This window comes from Eretmochelys imbricata, chromosome 2 (assembly GCF_965152235.1).
Source record: "Eretmochelys imbricata isolate rEreImb1 chromosome 2, rEreImb1.hap1, whole genome shotgun sequence".
In the NCBI taxonomy this organism is placed as follows: domain Eukaryota; kingdom Metazoa; phylum Chordata; order Testudines; family Cheloniidae; genus Eretmochelys; species Eretmochelys imbricata.
In genome coordinates this window covers 111,536,342-111,563,223 of record NC_135573.1, presented here as the reverse complement: position 1 = coordinate 111,563,223, position 26,882 = coordinate 111,536,342, and the positions used below count along the sequence as shown (strand labels likewise).

General features: G+C 41.3%; 1 protein-coding gene across 1 annotated transcript in view; it reads left to right on the top strand.

Annotated features, from left to right (window-relative positions):
• Nucleotides 1-26,882, top strand: part of ATXN1 (ataxin 1) — a 280,126-nt gene that overhangs the window by 195,653 nt on the left and 57,591 nt on the right. The window lies entirely within an intron of this gene.

Below are 26,882 nucleotides of genomic sequence, written 5' to 3'. Positions count from 1 at the left end.
CTCAGTTTCTCTATAAATATTCAAGCACTTTTTAGTGATAGTTTTGTTAATGTTTTGCAGCGAAGAACGAACACTGTCAAACTCTATGGTTTGTGCTCATGAATCCTATCATAAAATGTTTTGAGTAAAATTTACTTAAGGTTTGTAAGCAGGGGAGGAGAGACTTCCTTAATTTGGGCCAAATTCTGCCTTTGGATCTGCACGTGTGTCTGCTGTTGACTTCTATAGAAGCCCTGTGTGCACATTGGAAGGCAGAATTTGGCCTGTGGTTTAACTGTATCTTGAGATAAATGTTGACAGTTTTTCCCTGTTACACTTACCCACACAGACAATCACATCATTCTTGAAATGAATTCTCCTTTAGTTGGCCATATGCAAAAAATTATGTCAAGTATCAGGGGGTAGCCGTGCTAGTCTGTATCCACAAAAACAACAAGGAGTCTGGTGGCACCTTAAAGACTAACAGATTTATTTGGGCATAAGCTTTCGTGGGTAAAAAAAAAACACTTCTTCAGATGCAAACCGTCTGAAGAAGTGTTTTTTTACCCACGAAAGCTTATGCAGAAATAAATGTGTTAGCTTTTAAGCTGCCATCGGACAAAAAAATTATGTGAACATCTGTGTAAGCAACAACACACAGGGAGACAAATTATTGATAGTAAGAGGCAAAGTCTTGTTTCAAAATCTTGTCTGGGGAGTGCATGTGTACAGAAATGCACTTTGTTCTAATTACACATAAAGATTGTCACTTTAATGTTCCACAGGCTTGTTCCCAATAACAACTGGTGGGGTTTTGCTCTCCCCCCACCTTTTTTTAAGAACCCAATATATAGTTTCATTTTGGTAGCTGACATTATCAGGAAAACGATATCAGAATTGTGTGGGACTTCGTGAGTCATTACCAGAAATAATGTAGTGGGCAGATTAGCCGCTTGAAAGTGGCTGCTCTGAGTGTTTGCTGCATACGAAGGTGCAATGCAAATGGTTTCGGGCCTAGGATAATTTTATGATCTCTTTGAAATACTTTAGGTGAACTATATATTTTTCCTCCGCATACTCTGCTGTTTCCATTGGTAGCAAGGCTATTTAGGTTCCAAGGTTATTTAGCTAGATGCCCATAAAAACAAAACAAAACAAAAACAAACAAAAACCACAATAAAACCCACACACTCAGAATGTAACTCAAAATTCAATCAGCTGATGTCCAATTAAACCCCATGAAAACTGTACATGTCTTAAGGCTACTCAGTTAACATTACATAACATTGTACAGCAGAACACTCAAAAGCATTTAAATCACTTAGAAATGATTGAAGTTGCAGATTTAAGAAATAATGATAGCAACGTTTATAGAAGTACTCAGAACAGTGTGTTTATATGTTTGCTTAACCTTCATACTGGCATCAAGAACATTCATGATTGCAATCTGCCTTTCTTAACTAAAGTCAACTCTACCATATAGACAGGCTAAATCATCGGAACTCTGAGAGGTTCTGGCAAGTGTAGAAACTGTACAATATACTAGATTCTGGCCTTCAGTTATGCACAGCTTTTAAGCTTACTCCCCCTGCAAAGTGTTGTTACCTGTGCTTCTCCTTCAAAGCAGTATTACCACATGCAAGAGACAACAGCTAGAGCAGTAGCTCTCAACCTTTTCAGACGACTCTACCCTTTTCAGGAGTCTGATTTGTCTTGTGTACCCCCAGGTTTCACCTCGCTTAAAAACAACTTGCTTACAAAATCAGACATAAGAATACAAAATTGTCACAGCACACTGTTACTGAAAAATTGCTGACTTTCTCCTTTTTACCATATCATTATAAAATAAATCAATTGGAATATAAATATTGTACTTACATTTCAGTGTATAGTATATAGAGCAGTATAAACAAGTCATTGTCTGACATTTTAGTTTATACTGACTTTGCTAGTGGTTTTATGTAGCCCAGGGGCTCTAAAACTGGAGGTCGGGACCCCTGAGGGGGTTGGGAGGTTATTACATAGGGCAGTGGTTCCCAAACTGGGGTTCGCAGAACCTTACAGGGGGTTCACTAGAAAAATTCCACTAATGGCGGCCAGAGGACCCCGGGCATTGTGGGCAGCAGTTGGGATCCGGTTGCAGGGCAGATAGCACGAGCCCCAGGGAGAGCGGGGCAGGGCAGTTGGGGCTGGCAGCCTGAGCCCTGCCCCCGTGAGCGGGGGAGCTGGCTGCCCAAACCCCAGGGCTCCACGCCGGGCTGGCAGCCCGAGCCCCAGGGAGAGCGGGGCCGGGCAGTTGGGGCGGTCAATGGGGTCCAGCAGCAGGAGCCCTGCGGAGTGCGGAGGAAATTTAAACTTAAATCCCTGGAAATATTCATTTTTAGGAGGAGGTTCACGAGATTTCACAATTTAGTGAAAGGGGTTCGCGGGCTGTTAAAGTTTGGGAACCACTGACATAGGGGCTTGCGAGCTGTCAGCCTCCATCCTAAACCCTGCTTTGCCTCCAGCATTTATAATAGTGTTAAATATATTTAAAAGTGTTTTTAATTAATAAAATCCATGTATCTGCAGAAATGCTGTCTTGTTTCCATCACAAAGCTGGTTAAATAGTAAATATTCTTTAGCCAGGATGGTTTAGCAGCTAACCTTATGGACTATAGTGTTACTATTTATGCATATGGCCAACCTCCCTTTAGCCTCCCTCTCCATTTGCCTGTTATTAGGAGTCTGTTGCACATGAACAATAGACCCTCCCTACCTTCCGCTAAAGGTTTGCTACCCATAAACTTGTAGAAATGTTTCCGGTTTTCCTCACATGGTTTGCAGATAATTTTCTAAAAATCCCTTTCAGAATGTTATGGAAAACGGGTACCTTTTCCAAGCACTCTCTTCCATACAAAGTTATGTCTCTATGGGACACTGTGGGCAGATATGCCTGGAACTCCAGTCTATACCATCCACTCCTGCCATGTATTTAATATAATCCATAAAACACAGAGATTTGGACTGGTAAATTTCTGGGTTGTGTGGGAACTACCATGGTGTTTTTCTGATGCATTGCTGAGAAGGTTTATATGCATTTTCTCTCCTACATTTTATCTGAGTATTTAACTGCCAGCAATTTCCCACTGGCAACTGAGTTGTTTTGGGTAGAGACTTTCCTGTTAGGTCTCAGAGTATCACATTGTCCCAGGTGTAAAAAAAAATATTTCCTCATCCAAGTGATATTCAAGGCACAGCAAGGGGAACATTTTGTTGAAGTTGAAATGTGTCTGGAAAGAGGGGGAGCTGCAGAGGCTCAGTGGATCCAGCTACTCTAGAGTCCAATTAATATCCACAATCAAGAGTGTATTGTAGAGCTGTAATGCACAGAAGAGCCTTGTTAGAACTCTAACATGCAGTAGCTTTTGGCATTTAATACCATATCAAGTGTGTTTCATAGGAATTTACTTTTAAAAATAGGGCCTCCCCCACTTCTTCCCACGGTTCTGCTGTTTTACTGCTAGGTGTAGGAATGTCAAAGGAAAACAAACAGTGTCCTCTCTTCCTGCTGGCCTTCCAGTGATATATGAAAACCACATTGACATTGGGACCACAGTGAGGTGATTTCTGTCTGGTGTTCCCTGAGTGAAACAGCTCCCAAACAGTGACACTTTACAGCGAAAAAGCTCAGAAAGAAGCATTAAGTACAGAAGTGCTGGAGTAGTGGCTGACTGACTTCTTGCTGGCCTCCCATTGGCCATTTGATGGAGCTGCTCAGAATGGTTCTGGGGTCATGGAGGGCAGGGGAAGCTCTTCTTTAGTGTAAAGCTGCACTGTGCAAGCTAACTGATCATAAAATACCATAAATCCTCACCAACCACACGTTAACAAGGGTGACCACATTAGGTCCTAACTGATGTATGAGTGCATTGAGAGGCTGTTTTCTGAACTCCCTGGCAGACAGTCTCATAGGGGAACCTCACACATACCCTATACAGAGCAAACACCTCTGATACGAAGACAGACTTGTCTCTGTACCTCCATTATTCCAAAACGGAGCCACTGCCTCCTGACCTGGATTTATAAACATGTAGCATCTCTATGCTTTGAGCAGATCACTGGGAACACCAGAAGAAAAGAATGAGAGGGAGGAGTGGGGGAGAGAGAGAGAAATTCTGCTACATAGAGGAGAGGGAGAATAGTGTGTGGTATATGCTTTACTGACTAGCACTATATAGCCACATTGGGTATGCAGCTCCCTTTCACTCATCAGTATCATTAGAATTGCTAAGACCTCTTTTAAGAAGGAACGGAAGGAACTCTTGTTTGGTATGTTACTGAAGTACTCCAGCTTCTGATGTTTTCTGAGGTCGAGTTTCCCTCCCACTGTCTCTGGAGCTTGGAATTCGCTGAAGTCCTGCCTAAGGAGAATAGTTGGCAGGCAGCTCAGACATTTCTGCCCTGACTTGAAATGAATGGCAGTAAGACATAGCTGTTGTTATTAAAACAGGAAAAAACCTGGGTATGTGAAAAGATTAAAAACCTATTTTGAATGTGTCACGAAAGCTTATGCCCAAATAAATGTGTTAGTCTCTAAGGTGCCACAAGTCCTCCTATTCTTTTTGCTGATACAGACTAACATGGCTACCACTCTGAAACCTGTAATTGAAACAGGTATTAGGATTAAAATATGCTTTTAAAAAGATGCAGGCAAAAGTCTTAAAGTGGACTTGGTTAAACATGTTCTGACTTTATTGAACTGAAATGAAAGATTGTTTTTGTTTGTTTGTTTTGGGGGAGATTGTAGATAACTTCATGTATCTATTTGTAATGTAAAATTTGCCATGTGAAAACTTTATGGATGAATCCTCAGTTGCCACCCACAACCACAGACTGCTCCAAAGCAGCTTAAAAACAGCATGCTGGTTGTGCTGGGGAGAAAACAGCAACTGCAGGGGGTCTGCATAGTGTGATTCTGCTCCTGGGCAGATCTCAGCAGCTCCCTATGTGGGTGGTTGTTTCAATGCTATTTGCATTAGAAAAAGTTTTGAAATGAGGCAGAGTGTAACAACTGGTTTCATAAACAAACTGTAGCTTATTCTTAGTAAGTGGGAGACTGGGGGCAGAGCAAGGCTATGGCCAGTGGTTCATGCACTAACCTCTCGTGAGCCGAAACCTCATGGGGGCAGGAGGGCGGGTCCCTCAGTAGCTACTACTGCTTATGTGTTTTCCCACTGACTTCAGTAGACATTAGATCAGACCCTATGTTAGGGCAAGTAGTTTGTCAGTTTTGACCTGAATGTATCTCAGACCTGCATCATTTTTCCTCCCATCCTTTAGGCCCTGATTCAGGACAGCCCTTAAGCACGTACTGCCCTGAATGGGGATGCGTTTCTGAATCAGGCCCTCAGTATGAGGCAGGATGTAGCTGCTGTGTTTCAACATAGTTATTATGTCCCAAATAGTCTGACACTCTCACAAAAGATTTTTAAAGGCAGGAGATAGTCGTGTCCCCTCCCTCCCCCCAGTCTATGGGTTTTTGAAAAAACATTTCCAAAATCTGTATTGTCAAGGTGGGGGGGGGGGATGTTAGTGAGAGAGAGAGACAGAGAGCTGCATAACAAAACGTAGTATTATATTTTCGATTTCTCTATTTTTTAGCATAAAGACAGCTTTTTTCCCCCCAATTTGTTTATTCATTGTTTAGTCAAAGAGAGTGACCAGCTTTTGTTGAAACAAAGTTCCCTGGATGCTTTTCACCCCTGGAATGATATTAATTATCATCAATATATGTATTTCAGTTACAGCCTGAGATGTTACTATTAGATAAAGTCAAATTATGCCTTCTTATATAATATTAAATATGAAACAGAAATCTGAAGGCCAAAACAAGAAGCCTGTGTCAACATTTTAAAAGTTGGATGCCTAAAGATAGGCACCTAAATCTGCATTTAGGCAGCTAAATAAGCAGGATGGTTTTCAAAGGTCCCGAGTACCCACAACTCCAAATGAGGTTAGTGAAAAGCAGGTGTCCTTTTTTGGCATGCTCCTGTTGATGCCAGTAAGAGCAGCTGGGTGACCAGCACCTTTGCAAACCGGGCTGCTTATTTAGATGCCTAAATATGGATTTTGGTGTTTAATTTTAGGCACACAAGTGTGAAAGGTTTTGGCCTTGGTAACTAAAGTTTGATGGAAATTAAAACAAATAAGCACTGTCCCTTCTATCCGAAAGTGCTGTGGCAGAGATCCAGGTATGCACCTTATGGTTTATATGTGGGAATCAAATGGGACAAAGTTAATGCTTTGTAAAGTATGTGCACGTCACGGTGCTGGAAGCTAGCTAGCATGTGTTGCATATAGCACATGCAAATGAAGGTCAGTTGGCTTGACAGGTGGTTATGAAACTAAACAGAAATTATGCAAAATGGGATGTACGTATCGGTGGGATTTTGTACGTATTTTTTGTTTTTGTCCTTTAGCAGCTCCAGACTTCAATTAAAATACCAAAGAGAGAAAGGCATAAGCTGCAACCATTATATATACACTAGTTGTAAAGTAATAGCCTGCCACGTTCTTTTTATGGATCATTTTTATCCTGTTGCAACTGAGAATATAAAGCCATCTTACAGCTTGTCAAAAGTGACACCTGCTTTCATACTTCCTAATAATTACTACAGGTCTGAGAGGAAGGGCTTGGCAGGGTGCATACGAATTATGACTTGCTTCAGGGTAACAAATAATGTCGTAATGACTTTAAGAGTTTCCTGTAACGTTCAGGATTGGTGTGTGTGTTTGACTGGTAAGAAATGAACAATTTGAAGAAGTGTTCTTGGTGGGAGGGAGGGGTTTCCTTTCAGAATAAACAGTAAATGTTGGATACAGTAAGTGTACAGATCAGTAGTAAAATATGCATATCTGCATTAAGGTGTTCAGTGGATATGTATGCAATGTCTTATCTCTCTGCTGTTTGCAGAATGCACTAGGCAGTTGCAAGGAACAGAACCCCATTTGATGCCAGATACAAAGATCTTTCTGGAGCTCAGAGCATGGGTGTGTCAAAGAATTTGCTTATGGGAAAGTGGCACTGACCTTTAATCACTCCCTGTGCATTAAAACAATTTTCAATTTAAAGTATTTGGATATATTTACTGTTCTTAATTCTCTGATTCTGCCATCCTTGCTGCAAAATCAACATGTCTGTCCCTGTAGTCTCTGAGACCCTTACAATCTTTAATGCATTTGTCCCCACAACACCCCTGTGAGGTTGGGCAGTGCTATTATCCCCATTGTACAGATAGACTCTCTGGCCTCAGTTCCCTAAGTGACATGCCCAGGATCACACAGGCAGTATCTGGTACAGCAGGGACCAGAACCAGGTTTCCTGCATCCTAAGCTAGTGCGCTAACCACTGGATCACATCAGTGGCATTACTTTCAGTGTAAAGTGCTAGTCAGTGGAAGCAAGAATGGAAGAATAAGGTTCTGACCTGCTTCTGTATGGAAATATTATCACAGGTTAAAATACACTGTATGTTTGGTCTCTAAACAGTCCCTATTTCAAAGTGATATCTAGCTGAGAGGATATTTAGGTTGGTAGAAATTTTTTATGTAAAACCCAGAGAACAGTTTTTCTCCAGCCTAGCCTAGGGGCCTTTTTCTCCACGTCCACTTATCCTCCAGCAATGAGTTGAAATTCCATAGTGCTAAAGAACAGCAAGGTTTAATTAAGTTCCTATTAAAATCTGTAACATATTCCCTCTTCCAGTTTTTTTACAGGAAGATTGGGGTCCAGGTGGTTTCAGTATAGAGCGAGGGGCAAAATCCTGTGAGGAGTTAAGATGCTCACTGAATCAGCTCTAAAGACGTCTTGACATTTTTCTGAGAATAGGGACTGTTCTCAGAATGTAACATTTCCACATTAACTTCCTTAAAGAACTAGAAGAGGGAAGCATTGGTAAATATATTTCTTTTTGAAGATGGAGTGAGCCACAGTGGGGAGGCAGTTTCTTATCTGCAAATGTAACAGTATGTTTCTTCTCCCCAACTCTAAGGACACTTTTTTAAAAAAAAGAGGAGTGCATTTTACTTCCTGTCCGAGCAAAGATAGACTTTGCTATGAAAAGAATGGATGTGGAAAATGTCTGGGGTGTTTTTGTGTGCATGTGTGTTGCACAGGTGGTGTATGCCTTTTAACAGAGAGAGCTGTAGGAGATACAAAGTTCATATCTGTGTGGTGCTTTCATTGTCAGACAGATGATGGCTAATTCAGACAGCGGCAACAACAAGAGAGATTAGGAGGCTAGAAGGGAGAGGAAAGGTTAAAAATGTTAAAAACGAATAGCTTGAGTAAACAAGAAATAAGGGGGCTGGCTGGGGATGATATGATGAAAACACACTCCCAGTACTGTACTTGAAGGGTGTAAACATCCACATTGGGAGATGAATTGTTTTGGGTGGTCCAAAGAGGTATGAGGAGTAATTGATGAATGAGCAAGGAATAATATAGGCTGAAACCCAGAAGCCACTTCCAACTGATGAGATCGATTAGATTGTGGAATAATCTTCCAAGAGAAGGCGTGGAAGCCACGTCATTTAAACTAGACTGAACAAAGACAAAGCTCTCAAGAGAACAGAGAATAATAATGCTGCATTGGCGATGGAGTGGAGAATATCACCTCAATAGGCTCCCACCTCCTGTCTATAAACTGTGTTATGTGTGTTGCATATAGTTGTTATGGCAGGAAACTTGCAAGGAGATGTGTGTGAGAGTGGCATCTTAGAGCATATTTGAATAGGGATTTTTTTGTGGAAACTAAGATTGTTGCTAAGATTGCTGCTTTTTGACAGCCTCCACTTGTACTTGGCTTAAAAAAAAAGTGTACAACACATCTTACTATAAAAACTACACAGTGGTAAACTTTTTATCCTGTACTTGGAACAGATTCACAGGATTGTTCTTGGAGTCTGAGGAGAAACTACTGGCAAGCTGTGTACAGCCATTACAAGTGAGAATTACTGAGCAGAAATAGCCTGCTTTACTCATTCAATTTCCTGATGTATATGCATGTACTAAATAATATATTCTTAAGTTCCAATTCACTTTTCTAACAGGGGCTTGCAGGTTCTTCCCCAGTTTTGGTCTAGGCCAAAACTTTCAGTAAATTGCTAGAAATCTATAGCACAGATAAGCACAGTTATGGTACTTTTTAGTAATAAGCATATAGCTTTTTCTGCAATTTGACTTCATGACACTACATCAATTATTCCTTAAGAACTTCATGTTCTCTTCCAACATAAAAGGCCATGGAATGGGAATACTTACCCCCAGACTGCTCAGGATGTGGGGGATTGCATTTCTGATATTGTATTCTCTCTGCCCAGGGCCAGCCACTCTGTAAATAAGCCACGGGATGGTACCTGATATTGTCACATAAAGTGGGAACCCATGGGAATCTTTGACCTAAATCCTGCCCATTCCTGACTAGCCACGTGACTTATCTTTCCCCACATACTTCCCTCACGTCAGGCCCACGTGAGGGAATTTTAGGGAAAAAAATGCACCAAGGATGCTGTCAGTTCAGCTGAACCAGTGTCAGAACTCATGGGTGCCCTAGACCCCAATTCAGTAAGCTGCCCCTTGTCATCAAAAACGTAAGCCTGTGATTATTTCCCATTGGTTTTAATGGGTTTGAAGCATGTTCTGAAGTATTTTTACTGAACTGGAGCCCTAGTGTAGACAAGGCTCCAATGGCTTCAGTGACCATGCTTGGTGAAGACAATGACCACTTCTAATTGTGCTGCCACTGGTTCCCAGCCAAGGCTTTCACTCTCTGACACTTGCATAAAGGGTCACATAGTGCAAAGGAAGAGAAAATATTGCTGCAAGTAGCATTAATTAATCTCTTTTATTGATAGGCCCTTGAGGCTGTGTAGGAAGAGGAATATGCTACAGACCAGGCTGGCTGCACCATCATCCCCCTGCTCTCCCAGCTGCTTAGGGCAGGATTGTGCCTCAAGGAGATCGCAGAGCCCCCTATCCAGATAGGGGGGGTTGTACAGTTCTGCAAGGTCTTCCTTTCAGGCCACTGGCTAAATGGCATAACTGGGACCTATTCATATTTTGGTTTCCTTTTTTTAGGAGTCTGTGGAATAAAGCAAACTCATAGAGTGCTAATTTCCTTCTGCCACATAAGCATCAGTGCAAAGCCAAGACATTTCAGGAAACTATGTGTCAAGGTGAAGCCGAAACCTTTATTTCTGTAGCAGGAGATATTGATCCTGTTTGTATGTTCTGTTACGATGACTTTACATTAGTCATTTAATATAGCAGAAATAGACTGTAATTAATCAATTCATGTGATGGATGTCCGCGAAGTAAAGTAACTGAGCTGCTCCTTTCTGATTGGCTTAGACAGCACGCCTGTCATACTGTATTGCATGCTTCAGGCTAGAAAAGAGTAGCTTTACCAGAAAATCACACTTTAAAAGGCTCATTTCGCCTCTAAGAGTAAGTTGGTTTCTGACTGCCTGATTTCTTTTAACTCTTTGTCAACAAAGTGTGATGCTTGTTGTGAATAATGAACAGAGCTTTGTGCTACTGAATGTAAGTTTGTTGTTTTTCGTGTTTGTAACTCCACTGTGCAGTGCAAGAGTCCAGCTCTCAGACCTAGTTCAAACCTTTTTGTGTCTGCTTATCTCTGTAACAAAACAAAACAAAAATCCAAAACATTTTTTGAAAACAAAAAACTGTTCCATTTTGAACCCTAGGAAAATGCAAAGTTTAAAAATGTTTTTTCTAGTTTTGAGGAAATTTTTGTTGGTGGTGTTTATTTCTTTGCCTAAAACATTATGAGATGGATCCTTGCTTTAAAAGGTGAATTTCGGCAGTGGTTGAAAAGTGATAGAAGCAAGCACCATATTTCTGGCAGTTCTTCCTGAATTTAATAGCAAACTTTACACTTCCACTTAAAAAAAACTTGCAGAAAGGTTAAGTTTTTACTTATAGAAAGTAGCCATTAAAAAAATCTTTGTCTCCAAAAGCAGACCTCGTCAAATACACAAGGTCATTTTGCAAAGTCTTCTCTTTGCCTACATTTTTAAACCAGAACTGGCTTCTTGGTATTTTAAAAGTTAAAGAATGTGTTGGTCTGGACTAGGACGAATGAGTTCTACTGCTCTAAAATATTTACAAATGCCGGTGGGACCAAGAGTAGTTTCCATAAAAGGCTGTGTGGATAAGTAATTCCCTGAAGGATTCATACTCTTTTACTTTAAATACTGCCTGTGGAATCTTTCATTTCAGATCCTTCAGTTAGTTCATAAGTTGCTGTCTTTTTACTATCTCTTGATTGTCAGCTTCCTTTCAAAGTTTCTGTTTCGGTTACCTGAGTTTCCTTTTTCCTCGTCCATTCCTTGTGTATTCATTTTCACTTAGGGAAGCAACTGTTATGGTAACTTCCTTAGCAGCTGTTGCAGAAGGAACTAGGCTCACTTTGTGCAGAGTACTTAATTTTCCACATATAGGGTGGAGGAGAGTGTTGCTTTATTTGAATCTCCAGATAAGTGAACATTCACTGGGTAAATTTGGCAGGCTTTTTAAAATTAAAATAGTTTCTCAGGCCTTTACTGGAAAGAGTAATTGCTTTCCAACAATGTAACTACTTTCCAATAGAGTAGCTGCTGTGTTATTGTTTTGAGGGATTTCTTGCTAATTTTCTGTTGTTATTGCTGTTTTCAATCATTCAATACAGAGTCTTCTCTCCCCCCACGTTCCCCTGGGAACTTGATGAACGTTTTGGGCTTTGGTGTTACTGGCTGAGGGAAGGTGGGCATTGGAACTGATTTTCCAATTTTTAAGCATAAATGCTGTTTTCCCCTGTCAGGACTGAATTCTGTCTTGTCCCACACAGGTGTGCTGAGAAGCAAGAAGGCACACGGTACATGCAAGCAGGACCCAGGTAGAATGCAGACACTAACTGCTTGAGCACAAGGGGCCAGTTAACATGTCCAGTGGGATTCCGTGGCTCCAGGCATGGTCAGTCACGCTGGGTGTGTTGCTGAGCGCCTGCTCTCCCCAACTTGTGCCCCTGCTAGTATCTAGAAGTAGGTGCTGAGACGAGTACAAGATGTACCTTTGACCAGCAGGGGCATTTTACAGTTGGTTCCCTAGAACTCCCTCTGGCACTCTGCCCAAGCCTCCCTACACAGACAGAATGCCTCTGCTCAGCCACTCCAGAGGTATGGGATTGTGTGACTGTGGAGAACTACCCTTCACCAATAGAAGTGAATCTTTTCAGGTCATGGGTGAGGCACGTTGGCGGGGGCAGTGTGGGGAAGCTTGGACTTGTACTGCCCAGCACATCAGTTCTATGAATAAGAAGACAAAGCGTCAGCGGCTCAAGTGTATTGAAACAGGAAGGGGAGCTCTCTTTGCACCAGCTTTGCACCACTGCTTCAAGTGGAAGAAAAGGAACTGTGCTCCCCCCGCTGTCTCTCCTACTTTTAACTCTGGAAAGACTTTGATCTCCAGAGCTGTCAATCAGACATTTTTCTCAGCCCAAAGACACTTAAAATAGAAAAAAAAAAAAAATGAAGCAAGAGAGATGCTTAAAGAAAAGGTGTATAGGCCTCACTACATGCCATCGTGTGAAAATTGCTGTTTTGCAAATCACAGTAAGCACAAGAGAAATTAACAAATGCTAAAAGTTTTTCTGGGTCAGGAAAATATTTACTTATAGATGTAAGAGGCAAAGGAAGGAAACAATAGAAGACTCAAAGCTAGGCCTGACATTTTTGGCCAGCATAGCAGCGAGCATGGCTTAGAACTGTAAAGACAAATGGCAGGGCCAGCACTAGGCATAAGCACACTAAGCAATTGCTTAGGACCCTGAGCAGCTTAAGCCCCCTATTCATTTTTTTTTACTATGTGTGGTGGTGGGCGGGGGCCCAGTGGGCTAGCACTGCTTCTGGAATGAGACACTGATAGGGATGAGTTGGCCCTAAGTGTTTAAAGAATTAGCCTGATGCAGCACTCAGAAACTCCCCTTAGGACTTCTCAGCTATGCCAAGTGTGAGACTAACATCTCAAACAAGAGATTAAAATGGTTCAGCAGTCACTGCACTTCAAGAATGAAGAGCAGTTATGAGAAGGTTATAGGAAAAGTAGGCAGAAGTGTAACTAACAAGTTGAAGGGTGATCACGAGTAGGGGTGGAAATATTCAGAAGGAAAGCCCCAAACATACTTCTGATGAAAAAAAGTACTTAATATGGTGAGTGTTCAGTGCACCAGGAAGCAGTCTCTCTCTGTCACTCACATGCATGCATGCACGCACATCTATTATTACCAGAAGAATCTTGTCAGAGAAGATGGTGTCATTCTTACTTTCATTATCATATTTAATCATTCAGATTAAAAAGTAGCTATGGATTTCTTTTGCATGTTCTCTCTCAGCTAAGTGCTCTCAGTCTAGGCAGATGGCTCTCACTGATGTTAGAGAGTGTTTTGGGCACAGCTGGAGAGTAGGATTCTGGTCCTGATGGCACATCTTTACTATTTAAAAAAAAAAAAAAAAAAAAAAGTGTGTGAGAGGGAGATTAACTGAAAATCATGTTTTCTGCATCTGTATTTTCAGAATGAACTTTGAGGCTTTAATATCAATTGCAAATATATTATCAGAAAGAGTAAAATAAAACAAAAACACCTTATTTTTGTTTTGTTTTACTTCTTTCCTTCTCACTTCAGAAATGATGTGACATTTTAAAAAATATTTAACTGGTACTGCATTTACAATGGACACAACCTTCCAGCCGACTTTATTAAACATGACAAATGCAGTTCTTATTTTAATTTTTTTACTTTTTTTCCCCCCTTTTGAAATAAACGACCATTTGCTAGAGGTGAAACAATCATTCTGGGTCGAGCAGTAGCTCTGACATCCCACTTTCCTATTAATATCACTGAAAGCTTACTTGACGTGGTATAAATAGGAATGGAGGAGAGTGGTATAACGTAAATGATTTTCACATGTGAGAAATGATCTTCATAATTCATCCCCACTCTGCCTTGCATGAGTTCTTCAGCAATGGAAATAAGTAGTAGTTTGTGGTTTTGGTTTTTTTCTGGGCCTGATTCTGAGTTTACTGCCAGCTGTTTTACACTGTTAAACTTCACTGGAGCTACTCCAGATGTACACTATGGAAGGGAGACTAGAAGGAGGTTCAGCCTCTCACGTCTTGGATGTTGTCAAACAAGGAAACAATTTTAAGTGGTTATCTGTGTTTTTTTTTTTAAACAAACAAGTCAGATATGGGGTAAAACCTTAAGAATATGCTTGTCTTCACCCCTCTTAGTACAAGGAAACAAACAAAAAGTAGTAATTATTAACATACTCAGTTAATTTCCTAAATTAGAGGGAAAACATGCGATCACCTGGTATTGGACAAAATGCATGGCTAGTTAAATTCAGCCAGCACTGAATAGCCAAACCCCGTCATGTGGCGAAGTGGTTAGTAGAAATTCCTTTGAATTGAGTGGGTCAGTGGGTTTAGCCCCTGAAAGGGGGTTTTCTCTCTCTCTTTGGCTTGCTTGAGTATAAACTGAGTAATCGTGATGGGTTGGTCACCTGTCCTGGAGGGAAAAAGAGGGTTCTTGGCTCTTGATTTGAGACTGCTGCTCCCCGCCAACCTCCAGGGGAGTAGAATGGCCATGGGCACCACCTGGTACTGGTTATGCGGCCTTTAAGTGATGTGGTAAGATCAGCTCCCCTACTGTATATACCAAAGTACCATAGAACCCTTCTCCTCGCATGGCAGAAGTCATGTAGGTGCTAATTATTGTTTCAAAGCAAAACAAAGTATCTGGTTATGTTTCCTGACAAGTTACCTTGGGGTACTTCCATATGTAGTAGCTCCATGCAATGGAGACCGCATGCCACGCGGAAGTGACACATTGGACAGATTTTTCTCCCTCTCCATTGGTGCTGTCTGCCTGATAGTTAGATGCAGATTAGAGGCAAAAGCCTTTAGAGTTAGGGCTAGTCTACGCTAGAAGCGCTAGAGTGGCACAGCTGTACCGATGCAGCCCCATTTGCTGAAGTACTCTCTGCACCTGTGCTTACGTTGGTGTCACGTCTCTTCGGAGTGGCTTATTCACACCCCTGGACCGTGACATTAGTTATGCCGACATAAATAGTCGTGTGTATAAGCTCTTGGTATTTTAATGGGAGATGGAAGAGTTACATTGTGGCCCACTTACAAATGTGCCTGAAATTATCTGGATTTCTGCCCACACCTGGGGAATGAAGACAGGTTTCCAGGGTATTATAATCCAGAATTGGAGACAGATCCTTCCTCATCAGTTCTCATAAGTTGCATAAAACTGAACAAACGTATTCAAGTGTTGCCAGCTATTCAAACAATACACGCCTGCTAGTTCTTCAAATGCAGAAACCCTGCATAGTATATAATTCTTTTTAGAAATCTGATTAAGTTCAAATTTCCTATACATGGTGTTTACAAGCCCCCCTGCTAAAGTGGGGGAAGGAGCTACTTTCCAAGAAAAAATGTAGGCTGGATAATTTTGACATTGCTTAAAGTCACATTACCCTACACCCACCAGAATTCAAAGATAGAATGGAAATGGCATCATCCGTTCTCACGGTAACGCTAATAGCACTTCTCTCTCAGTTGGTTGTGTGGTGTCCCCACACTGCCAGTGTCACAATTAACATTTTTTGTAAGGACTTTGAAATGTATTGCCATAGCAAGGTTGCTGTTCAGCAACCACAGAAATCCTAACAAGGTGGCTAATGGAGTTTTTTGTTTTCATTATGTCTCTATGTTCTGAAAAAGTCAGAAGGTTTTAACCCTGGCTTCAGCCAAGACACGCAGGCATGTTTAACAGAATAGTATTTCACTTGTACTGTGACTAACGTACACTAAAAGGGCTTGAAGACCCTCTCATGTACAGTCAGTCAAATTGGTGTCCAAAGCCAAAGAAAAACTTGCATCCAAACACTTTTTTTTGGTCTTGAGCTAAAAAATGCACTTCATGTTGAACAGTCTCCCCCAAGTGCTGCAGTTAATAAGCCATGTTATGTTTTTACTGGAAAACCATGGTTCTAGCCAAGCATTCTTCACATTTTTCCCAGGATTTAGTCATAAAATCACTTCAGACATATTGCAAGTATGAAATGTGCACGTATCAGATAAAGGGCAGCAGTTTTGTTTTGTTGTAAAACTCCATGGAAACATTTCTGTCACTGTCAAATATGTTACCCCAAGAACCTGCCGGGTTTCTCTGCTAGTACATCTCATTGAGTAAGAAAATTCTGAACCACAGATTTCTCTGACAAACCTTAGCTTTGACAGAGTGATTCAGATCTAACATCAGACAACACCCTCTGTGTGTGTACAGTGGGGAGCCAAGGGTACCATGCTTTGCATACAACATCAGACTGAGATATACAGGCCTGATTGCAGATGTGTGTTTTCAATCCTGGATTCATAACTATGTGCCAGAAAAAAAGTGAGACACTTAAAGACTTATTGAACTATTTTAAGATTTATTATTGCAAGAAATTATTTACGCAAGCGATAAAAGCCTGTAACACAGTAGGCAAGCTCACCCTTTCAGAGAAGAGGTTGCATCTCACATCACATTCTAGCAGCCCCCTCTTGCTGATGCTCAGAGCATTGTTGCATATCTTGGGAAGGAGCTGAATCCAGTCCTGCTTGCCTGGAGAGAAACCCCTGAGAGTAAAGAAAGGTAGAGGGGGCAGTATTACCCCAGAGCCAGCTTATGCACCGGAGAAGAGGGAGATGAACTTACATAGTGACCTCTCGATACACGGCTCCAGCATGCTCAGGCCTGATACTAGCAATACCAAAGGCAGAGTAGAAAGATATTTAAAGCAACACTCACAGCAGTAGTGAGACTGGCTGGGATTGTTCTTGTGGGGATGTGCAGTAAAGATGAAGTGGGTATGCAAGTTCATCTGTGTTTTACCCTGGGTATCAGATTGCATTCAGCCTGGATCAGAGTGGAGTGAGTTTTTGCTTATTATAGATGGACCTGTGAATCTGTTTATTAGTTTTTATATCTGAAATATTTGACTACTTTTCCTTTTTGCCAAGGGGACATTTATTGCTTGTATTTACTGTAGCAGCTTGCCATAGAGGAAGAACTTCACTCAGCAGATATCTTTCCAAATGCCCTTTTTCTTTGTACCTAATCAATCTCGTCACGTTACTAAGAACAACTTCCCTACTGGCCAATCAAGTAGCAGGACATCTTACATGCTCTGATGTGTACTAGGGCACAATGCTCCCTTTCATAGGTTTGGCTGGCTGGATTCCCATAGATGCTGAGGTCATAGTACTGATAACATAGAATGCTGAAAGGCACTGAAAATTTCAGTCTTAATGTACTCTGTTAACATGAGTATTTTTGGACTGTTCCTGCTGTCGCTCATAGTGGTTTTACAGCAGTATAACTCCATTCAGTTTAAGAGCTAGTTCTGATTTGTATCAACATATCTGAGGACAGAATTGGGCTCTTTTTATATTAAAGGCAAAGAAGAAAAATCTTCTTGTCAACAATTATTAAATCTATATGTGCGCACACACAAAACTCTACCTTCTCTTAAACACGAACTGTAAATGCATTGTATTATAGCCGTGCACACCAATGAAATCCAAATATTTTAATCTCAGGTGCAAAATTGGTCAGTTTATTTCAAAGACTTCCTTAAGGTAGGGTGTAAGTGGTAGAAATACTCTCCTCCTGTTTGCTTCGGGGACACCCACAAAGGAAGAAACCTCTCTTCTATTTTTGGCTCAAAGAAGCCTTTTCATTTCTAGTGTGTGGGCCAGATTTTCAAAAGGAACCTTAACCTATCTTCCTAATTTGCAAGTGCAACGTTCTGCTTTTCAAAGGTTTTGTGTGGGTGTATTTCCGAGTTTAAGTTTTTGCTCATGCAAAACCAAAGATGTAGAGAATTGTGTCCACCGTTTTAGTGGCAATTTTTGCAAATAAAATAAAATAGGACTTCTTGTAATGTAATTACACTAAATGAATAACATCAAATAACCCTGAAATTTCCACATGTCAAATTCCCATTTATGTGGAATTGCTTAGATACGAGCTATCATGCCAGTGGTGTAAATGCTTGTAATTCAAGGAGAAGAATATTTATTTTTGTGCATCTACAAACTAGAGTAAAGGCAGGTATTATTATAATTACTTATAAGCAGTGTAGTACTTTGAATAGGACATGAATCTTAAGTTGCTTAATGTTCTTCTACTTGGGCCAATATCTTCAAAGATGGGTGGTTTAAGTTAGGCTTCATATTTAGGCACCTAAATAAAGCTGGCCTGTTATTCAACAGTGCTGAGCAGCTGCAGTTTGCATTCAAGTACTTAGGAGCTGCAGTTGCTCAGCACATCCAAAACTCAGGTCACCCTTATTTACGTACCTAAATATGGATTTAGGTGCCTAATTTAGGAATCCAAGGTTAGAAGATATTGGCTTTTGCATATTGTGAATTCTGCTCTGAATTCTGTAGATCGGTGATACTCAGATCTCAGTGGTTCAGGAGCCAAATTATATATGAATATCACTGCTGTAGAGGGATAGATGTAGTCTAAGCCAACATTTTTACAAAATGGAAGCCTCTCTTGTTCGTGCGGGTCCTTCACACAGAAACAGGGGACAGAAAAACATTCTTAATAATAGAATGTATTTGTAAAACCACTGTAATTGGCATAGGGATGTGAGTGCAGGTAGCACCTGAACTAGTGGAGTAGATTTCAAATTGGTGGTGCCCAGAAGTCAGGAGACCCAAGTTCTGTACATTTTGTTCTTGGAAAAGTGCCTTTGCTTCCCCAAGAAATAATGTTTGGACTCTTATCAGCACTCCTTCATGTCCCACCTTTACTGCAGTACTGAAGGTGAAGGTGAGCTGGTCAGCATTGTGGATCAGCTTTTAGGTAGGACCAAACTCATCCCTTGTGTAATTCAGTTAAAAACAGTGAAAAAACCAGGTGTAAATTTGGCCCATTGTCCTTTTGAGTTGAGTAGAGGTTGCAGAGAATCCTTGTCACAGTTCACATTATCTTGGGAAGCCTCGATGGAAAAGAATGGGCAGTTTGGCAGTAAGTGACATTTCTTGTTTTGCAAGTTGATGATGTGACACCCCAAGGCTCTCTTTTTGTTGGTGATTCTGTGATTTGAATGGGGTGGCTTTTAAATCAGTGTGCCATTGGCCATACCCATCTATGAAGTAAAACCCTATCAGAGATGAGCTAAACCACTTCTCACACTCTTGAGGTGTAGCCTCTGTTTGTCACTCGCTGGTCGTGTGGCCTAGAGTGACTGTTCAGTGTGCACGAATTGAGGAGTGCTAGTTTACCAATATGTATGTATATGTTAGGCAGTATGTCAAGGTAGTATAACAGTGATTATTGGACACATATGTCTAACAGCCAGTACCCTTCAACTCGTGTGTGGCATCATGGTGCTGGCTCATCTAAATGGTGAGCAGATGCTACACCCAAGCAGCAGTGGAGTTTACATACCATTTGCACAGCACTGAAGTGTCAGATAACATGGATTAACTTCTTGTTCAGTGACCGGTATGGACAAATTCCATGGTATATAACAAACCCTTCTTACTTCAGCCATGTGCTATTTGCCTTGTGTGGTCAGGTGTGTGACGTTCTAAAATGGGTAAGTGACCTGTATCTAAATGCAGGATAAATTAGTTTAATAGCACTGGATGAATTTGTCATTCCTTTGGGCATGTGTTGTGTTATACAAATATTTCCTCAAGGGAGGCTGGCATGCTTAGAACTGTCCCACATGTACTTTGGGGAATAAGTGTATGGCACTGATTGATTTCAGGGGACAGGTCCTCAAGGAACTGTGGAAAAATCATGTTTCCCAGATCACTATTTGTGGCCTAAGTATCTCTGAGTAATTGAAGAAACGTGTGCATGGTTGTGTAGCCAGACAACTTCCTAGCGTCAGTGCACTTACATGCATAACTTAATCTAGCTAGGGCTGGCATTGTCTTATGTGGCTAAGGTCTGCCTGTCTCGATATTAGTCAGAGCTCTCTGATTTTGCCCTTTTTTGAAACGTGTGTCCTGGCATGCAGCTCAGTTTTGCACAGGGCAGAATATCTTCAGATCATGGTCAGATGCTATAAAGGAAGAAACGTATATTACATGCATACTTTAGTCTCCTTTTAGGAGAGGAGTTGGAAAGATCTCAGGGCAAAATTTAGCACAAAATGCTTACATTATATAAAAAATACATATTATTTGCTTCTCTTGCCTACAAGCATTTTCTTTAAAATACTGAAAAAATTGTTTTAATGAAGCATAAAAATTGATTGCCTCTTGCCAGGAGGGATCTTCCTCAGTCTTTAGATATTAAAAGACTTCATGAGAACCACAAGAATATCTTCTTGAATCATTTACATTTTTCCCTTTTACAGGCTTATGTAACCATGCAGAAAATCTAATAATAAGTGTGCTATTAGTATACAGTGCGGTGCCTTCCTGCAAAGGAAGGTGTCGTGTTATTACAAATAACGATGCAGATATGTTAGTCTCATAGAGTTTCAGTACACAGCTTATTTGAGTAACCTTTATCAAAAGATCCTAGACTAATTGAACTGGTCTTTGCCTCTCTTCCACTGTTGTATTTCATATTTAGAAGGCAGTAGCACTGTTGCATGTTTCAGTTTCTGTAAATTGGGAGTGGCATGAGCATTGGTGAAAGGGATTGACTAGTAGTATTGTGAGGTCCAGATGCTGGGCATTGTTTTACACACGTGTGCTTGCACATGCATGCGGACACACACGCACACACACTTTGACGCTCCCTCCAGACTTAATCATGACCTACAAGCACTCTTTTTGGTTCCAACACTGGATCCCTTGAACAGGGATAGTTAATCTTCTGGTGATAGTGAAAGCAAGAATGAGACCATCAGATAGATTTTTTCACTTATCACCTTACTCCAGGCTAGCTCACAAACCAGCCCTGTTCTCTAGTCATCACTCTTATGACTTTAAACAATAAGCTTTAAACAAGGTGTGCTGTGAAATAGGGGCAAGGGAGATGGGCAGTGTCCTCTCTTTCCCTTAGCATCTCTGCATTAGCAGCATCCATTCCACCACTCAGACAAGCATGTGCCTCACTGAAATTTTTACTCTTTAACCTGTGCCCTTCCTTCCCATTCCCCATTCTAAGACACCTCTGGTTCCATCTCAACCAGTGTTCAAAGACCCTTGTAGACATTTTTCAATCCAGATGGAGCTGACATCAAAAGAACATTGTGATCACAAGAAGCAGCTTTCAAAAATTTGGAAATGTCGAAACAAGAAGTTGCCTGCCCAACCATAACTCTGCTCCCTTGTGCATATGCATAATATCGTCTCAAATTACAGTTACATACTGTTTCCTCAAAGCTGCTGCCTCCTTCAGTGTGCGACCAAATGGTGCTTTGGGTAAGTGTGGCAGCTCTTAAATATTCCATTTTATTTCTCATGTTCAGTGTGTGTGTCTATATCTAATTCACTGTGCACCGCGCACTAGAGTCCTTACAGCTCCTGCCTCATTCATTACAGGCCACCCAGACTCTGTCGTGAATGAGGCAGAATACGCTTCCATGCCCCAGCCTCATTAACCACACAACCAAGTTTCATTCAACATCCAACCTGCATACTTCATAAGGCAGCAGCCCCTATGGAGGGGGGAATGGGACATGACCATGTAATTAAAAACATTTTGATTTAGATTATGACACTGGCAAAATGTATGTAATAGTCTTAGTCTGTTCCATAGTAGAATTTTCTGTATATTACAGGTTTCAGAGTAACAGCCGTGTTAGTCTGTATTCGCAAAAAGAAAAGGAGGACTTGTGGCACCTTAGAGACTAACCAATTTATTTGAGCATGAGCTTTCGTGAGCTACAGCTCACTTCATCAGATACAGTATCTGATGAAGTGAGCTGTAGCTCACGAAAGCTCATGCTCAAATAAATTGGTTAGTCTCTAAGGTGCCACAAGTACTGTATATTACAGCCCACAGTTTGGAACAAATGACATTTTCTACTCAGGGGTTTTGCAGGTCATGATGGAGGTGCATAATTTGGGATAGGCAACCGCTCGTACACCTAACTATTGCCTTAGCTAATAGGCAATAAACTGCATCCAGTTGCACCAGAAGGTAAAACCACAACAAATAGCTGATTTGATAGTTATAGTCTCTCATAAAACAGCCAAGGAAAGCTGTGTTTTTTCACAGCACTAAAAAAAAAAAAATCAAAACCTACCTCCCCATAGTCATTTCAATCTGGGGCATTGCAAGAGCTGATATAGTTCAGTTAAGTTTTAAGGTTTTGAATAATAAAACACTACCGGGTTGTTTTTCTGCTGTTCCTTCTATGTGTTTTACTAGATATTTTAGCACAGAGTTATGGAACCTGGTGCTCCAATTTGCCAAGACACCTAAAATCCCATGGAGGTCAACAGGAGCTGAGGGCGTTTAGCCCCTTATAGAGTTGAACCTTACTGAGTACAGTCTGTGGTGATTCTTTAACAATAAATGTAAAAGAAAGAGCTATCATTCTGAGGTAGTTCTGTTGTGAGAATCAATAAAACCATACCCAGGAATTAGATCTCTCCTAAATCCGTACTTCTCCCTGATAGTCCTAGAGACTTACTCTTATTTCTGTCTCCTTTGGTATTCTTGCTCCAATGTGTATGTTTTTTCTTATAATGTATTTTCTCTTTTGGTCTCTCCCTGCCCTGCGGCCCTTCTCCTAATTTTGTAGGTCTTCAGATTTCTTGTTGTTTTAGTTGGAGGTCATTTACAGTAGGTGTAAACTCTGGGATTTATAGACTCGCCATTGGTTGAAATGTTCATTCTGATTTGGGAAGACCATAGTGGATGCATTTCCTCCCCTATCTTCATTCTGTTTTCTTTTTAAACTCATGGTTGATTTGGATCTGAAAGCTAAAGGCAGAGATGTAGTGCAACAAGAAAACCTGAAGTGATGCTTTTTCACAGACCAGTACTCATGCAGGAAATGACTGACTTTGCATTAGTCTGCATTAGCAGACTAAAACATTGTAGCATTGTTAGGAGGTGTTCGGGATCAGAGTTTTGGTTTAATACATTATGAAGAGGGGAACAATTTACAAAACTCAAATCTGGATCTGATATCAAATTTTGAACCCACCTGCTGAAGTTTGGGTGTTTGGGGTTGGGAGTTTTGGTTCATACCCATTTTTAAAGTGATATTTATTGTAATGTTCTGGCCAATTACAATAGGTGAGATTTTTTTTTTTTGCTTTGTTTTTAGTGAGGATATAGGGACTTACCTTCGAACTATCCTTCATTTTTCATCTACATTTGCCATGGACCCACTGACACCAGAAAGAATTAATTCTGAAACTACGGTAATCAAAAAAAATTTATTAAAGGGGTAAATCCTGTTCCCCAGCCCCCATCCAAGTAAGCAGGTAACCTCCATGTGACAGTGGGGAAGGACTCTTCTGTCCAGGAGATGGAGCAGCAGAAAAGACTTTCTATGTGGCTGCTACTTCTGGAGTAACTTCCATGGTCCTTGCTTCTGCCCTCAGTTTGGAGGAGGCAGGGATTGGTGTTAATGCACAGCAGCAGATCCACAGTTGCCAGCCACCACAGATGTCCCATAAAGAGCTGGTGTGCATGGCTGTGGAAGCTGGGCTTCACCTAGGAGGGAGTTAAACCCCTTGCACCTCCTTCCAAAGTCTGCTCCCATGGCTCCTACACAGAAGAACTGTACCTTTTCCACTGTGTTTGGCACGCTCTGCAGCTGCAGGGTGGAGCTGGGGGAAATAACCTCCCTCCATTTTATGTCTTCAGCAGTTCTGTTTTTCTTGTGTCCTGTGTTTAGGCTTTATTGGCAAGGTGAGAACCAAGGTTAAGCCAACCATTTCACCCTGCATCAGCAACCCAGGAATGACCAGCCTTTCTGAGCATGGTGTTTTGAATGTAAATAATACCAGCAGTGATGTGGCTGCATAATTAAGAAGTTCAGTCAGCCCTTTCCTCCCATTGTTCACTGTAGATTCTACTGCAGGTTTTGGGGGATGGTATTATGTAATGGTTACAGCAGTGAGCAGTGTTTCAGGATCCTTTGGCTCTGTTCCCTGCTCTGGCACAGACTTGCTATGTGACTTTGACCAAGTTACTTAGACCAACATTTTCAATAATTTTGGGTGCCTGTGGCTTGATTTTCAGAGTAACTTCACTTGGAGTTGTGAGTGCTCAGCCTGTCTGAAAACATAGGCCCAAGGGGTCTCAGGTGGTACCCTAAAACTGAGGCACCCAAAATTTACTGGAAATTTGAAAGTTTGGGTCTTTAACCCCTTTGAGTCTCTACTTCACAAGGGTGTTGTGAGACTTAATTGGTGTTCTAGATGGCGTGATTGAAGAAAGTTATTATATAAATACATTTCAATATTATCAGTATTTTATTTATCATTATAGATTTGATTATAGATAAAATCATTATAGATAAAATCAGGAAGAAGAGGCAGGCTCCTCCCTTTGCTTGTATCACAAACGAGAGCATTTCTCATGCTCTGTAATCACATTCTTTCTGGAGTGACATAAAAAGCAGCAGTTCCCCCTTCCATATCCCACACTCATACGCTATTTATTCATGTTACGTGATGAAGAGGCTATATAATCGATATGTCTCAAGTAACGTTAGCTAACACAGGTCTCTATCAAGTCTTTGTCCCTTGTGTCACTGATTATTCACTCACAATTCCCACTTTTTAAAAGTATTTCTCTTTATTTGAGGCTTTATTGGCTATGTAATATTTTATTAAGGTCTGGAGATGCTTGTTCAATTAAGGGTTTGGATGGTGAAGTAGTTGTGGCTGATCATTTTGAACCTGAGAACGAGACCTGTGAAGAGTATAAGCTGAGGCCTCTGTGGATTGTTAAATTAAATGAATGGTTTTGTGATGAACAGTTTTTAAATTAATCAGTTGTCTGAAACTAGGGAAGATGCCTAAGCCAGTGGTTCTCAACCAGGGGTACATGCACCCTTGAGGGGTACGCAGAGGTTTTCCGGGGATACATCAGCTCATCTAGATATTTGCCTAGTTTTACAACAGGCTACATAAAAGCATGAGCAAAGTCAGTACAAACTAAAATTTCATACAGACAATGACTCGTTTATACTGTTCTATATACTGTACACTGAAATGTAAGTACAATATTTATATTCCAATTGATTTACTTTATAATGATATGGTAAAAATGAGAAAGTCAGCAATTTTTCAGTAATAGAGTTCTGTGATCCTTTTGGGGTTTTATGTCTGATTTTGTAAGCAAGTAGTTTTAAGTGAGGTGAAGCTTAGGGGATACGCAAGACAAATTAGACTCCCAAAAGTGATACAGTAGTCTGGAAAGGTTGAGAGCCACTGGCCTAAGGAAACTAGATCAAAAGGTTTACACTGTGTGTAGTTGGTGAGCTACAGCTGCTGCATGTTTGCACTGTGATAGCATTAATGAGTAGCTAATTTGAAGGAAAACCAAAAACTGGACTAATGCTTCTAGACCCGTTTTCTTCCTGCCTTTTCACTGTTTACTATAGAGGGAAGCAAATGGTCATAATAGAGTGGGAAAAGGAGCAGGGAAAGCTGCATTACTCAAAGTTGTCCCATAACACCATAGACCTTCTGCGTGACAAAGCTATTACATGGAGAAAGTGGAGGGAGTGGCCTGCAGAAAATGGGTGAAGAGAGAACAAGCCGCTGCACACATCTTGTTGTCCCATTTCCTCCCTCCCCCTGAGCTGCATAACAGCTGTCACACTAGTCAATTAAGGTTGCTCTGAGCATCATTTCCTTCCTGTGTGTCCTGGATTGGACTGAGCCCTTATGCATTGATACACTGTACCACTGTTGTGGTGGGCCTGTCTGTTTTTGCAGGATCTAAGCTTGTATTATAAGCGTTCTGGTTCTTATTGTGGCAGGGAACCCTTCTGAATGTGAGTCAGTGTGGTGCTGCATCTTCAGATAGATGGAAACAGTGACTCCAAGGCAAAATTCTGCCCCATCTCCATGCTCATAGGAGGCCCTGGTGCAGCAGTACCACTGTAGGAAGGCAGGAGTGGGGACGGGTAGGCTGGGGGGGAAGGGGAGGGGAGGGACTGACTCTTCTTGGAGGAGTTGTTTGTTGGCATGGTGGGTACAGATGGTGCAGCGTAATGTTTAGGACTACCTGTGTCTTGGTCATACACACTGAACATTAATCTAGGTCCCTCACACCACACTTCTACTCCAGTTGCTTGTGTTAGAGTTGTTTTTCCTCATAGCCATGAAAATTGGGTTTTGTTGATTTTTTTTTTTTTTGATAGGTTGAGCCAACCCTTTCTAAAAAACCCTTCGGTGTTTTGTGTGCCCCGAGGTTGTGCAGCCTCTGTGCTCTTAGCAGGGAACACGTGGGTCCCACTGCTTGGCTTGCTAACTCTACTGGCTTGTACTGAGAGATCACAGCCAAGGCTTTGCCTTCTCCACACACTGTTTAGGGTGGCTTGTGCCTTGGGGTAGGGTAAGTCGAGGAGAAGTCCAGTGCAAAGGAGAGCCCAGGGACTGCAGCTGTGGCTGTCCACAGGTCAGTGTGGCTTCCTATACATCTGTGCAGGCACCAGTTACAATCTGGCCTGTAGTATTGTGGCGGGAGACAGTACACGCATGACAGATTGGGGAGATTGTGTGCTGAGGTTTCTTCACATCTTGGCTGCACAAACCACCGCAGACTAATAAGGGAAGCCAGAATGAGCAGGGGTTATCTCCTTCATCCCAGCAGTATGGAGGGAGACATTACACCATGTAAAGCAACCTGG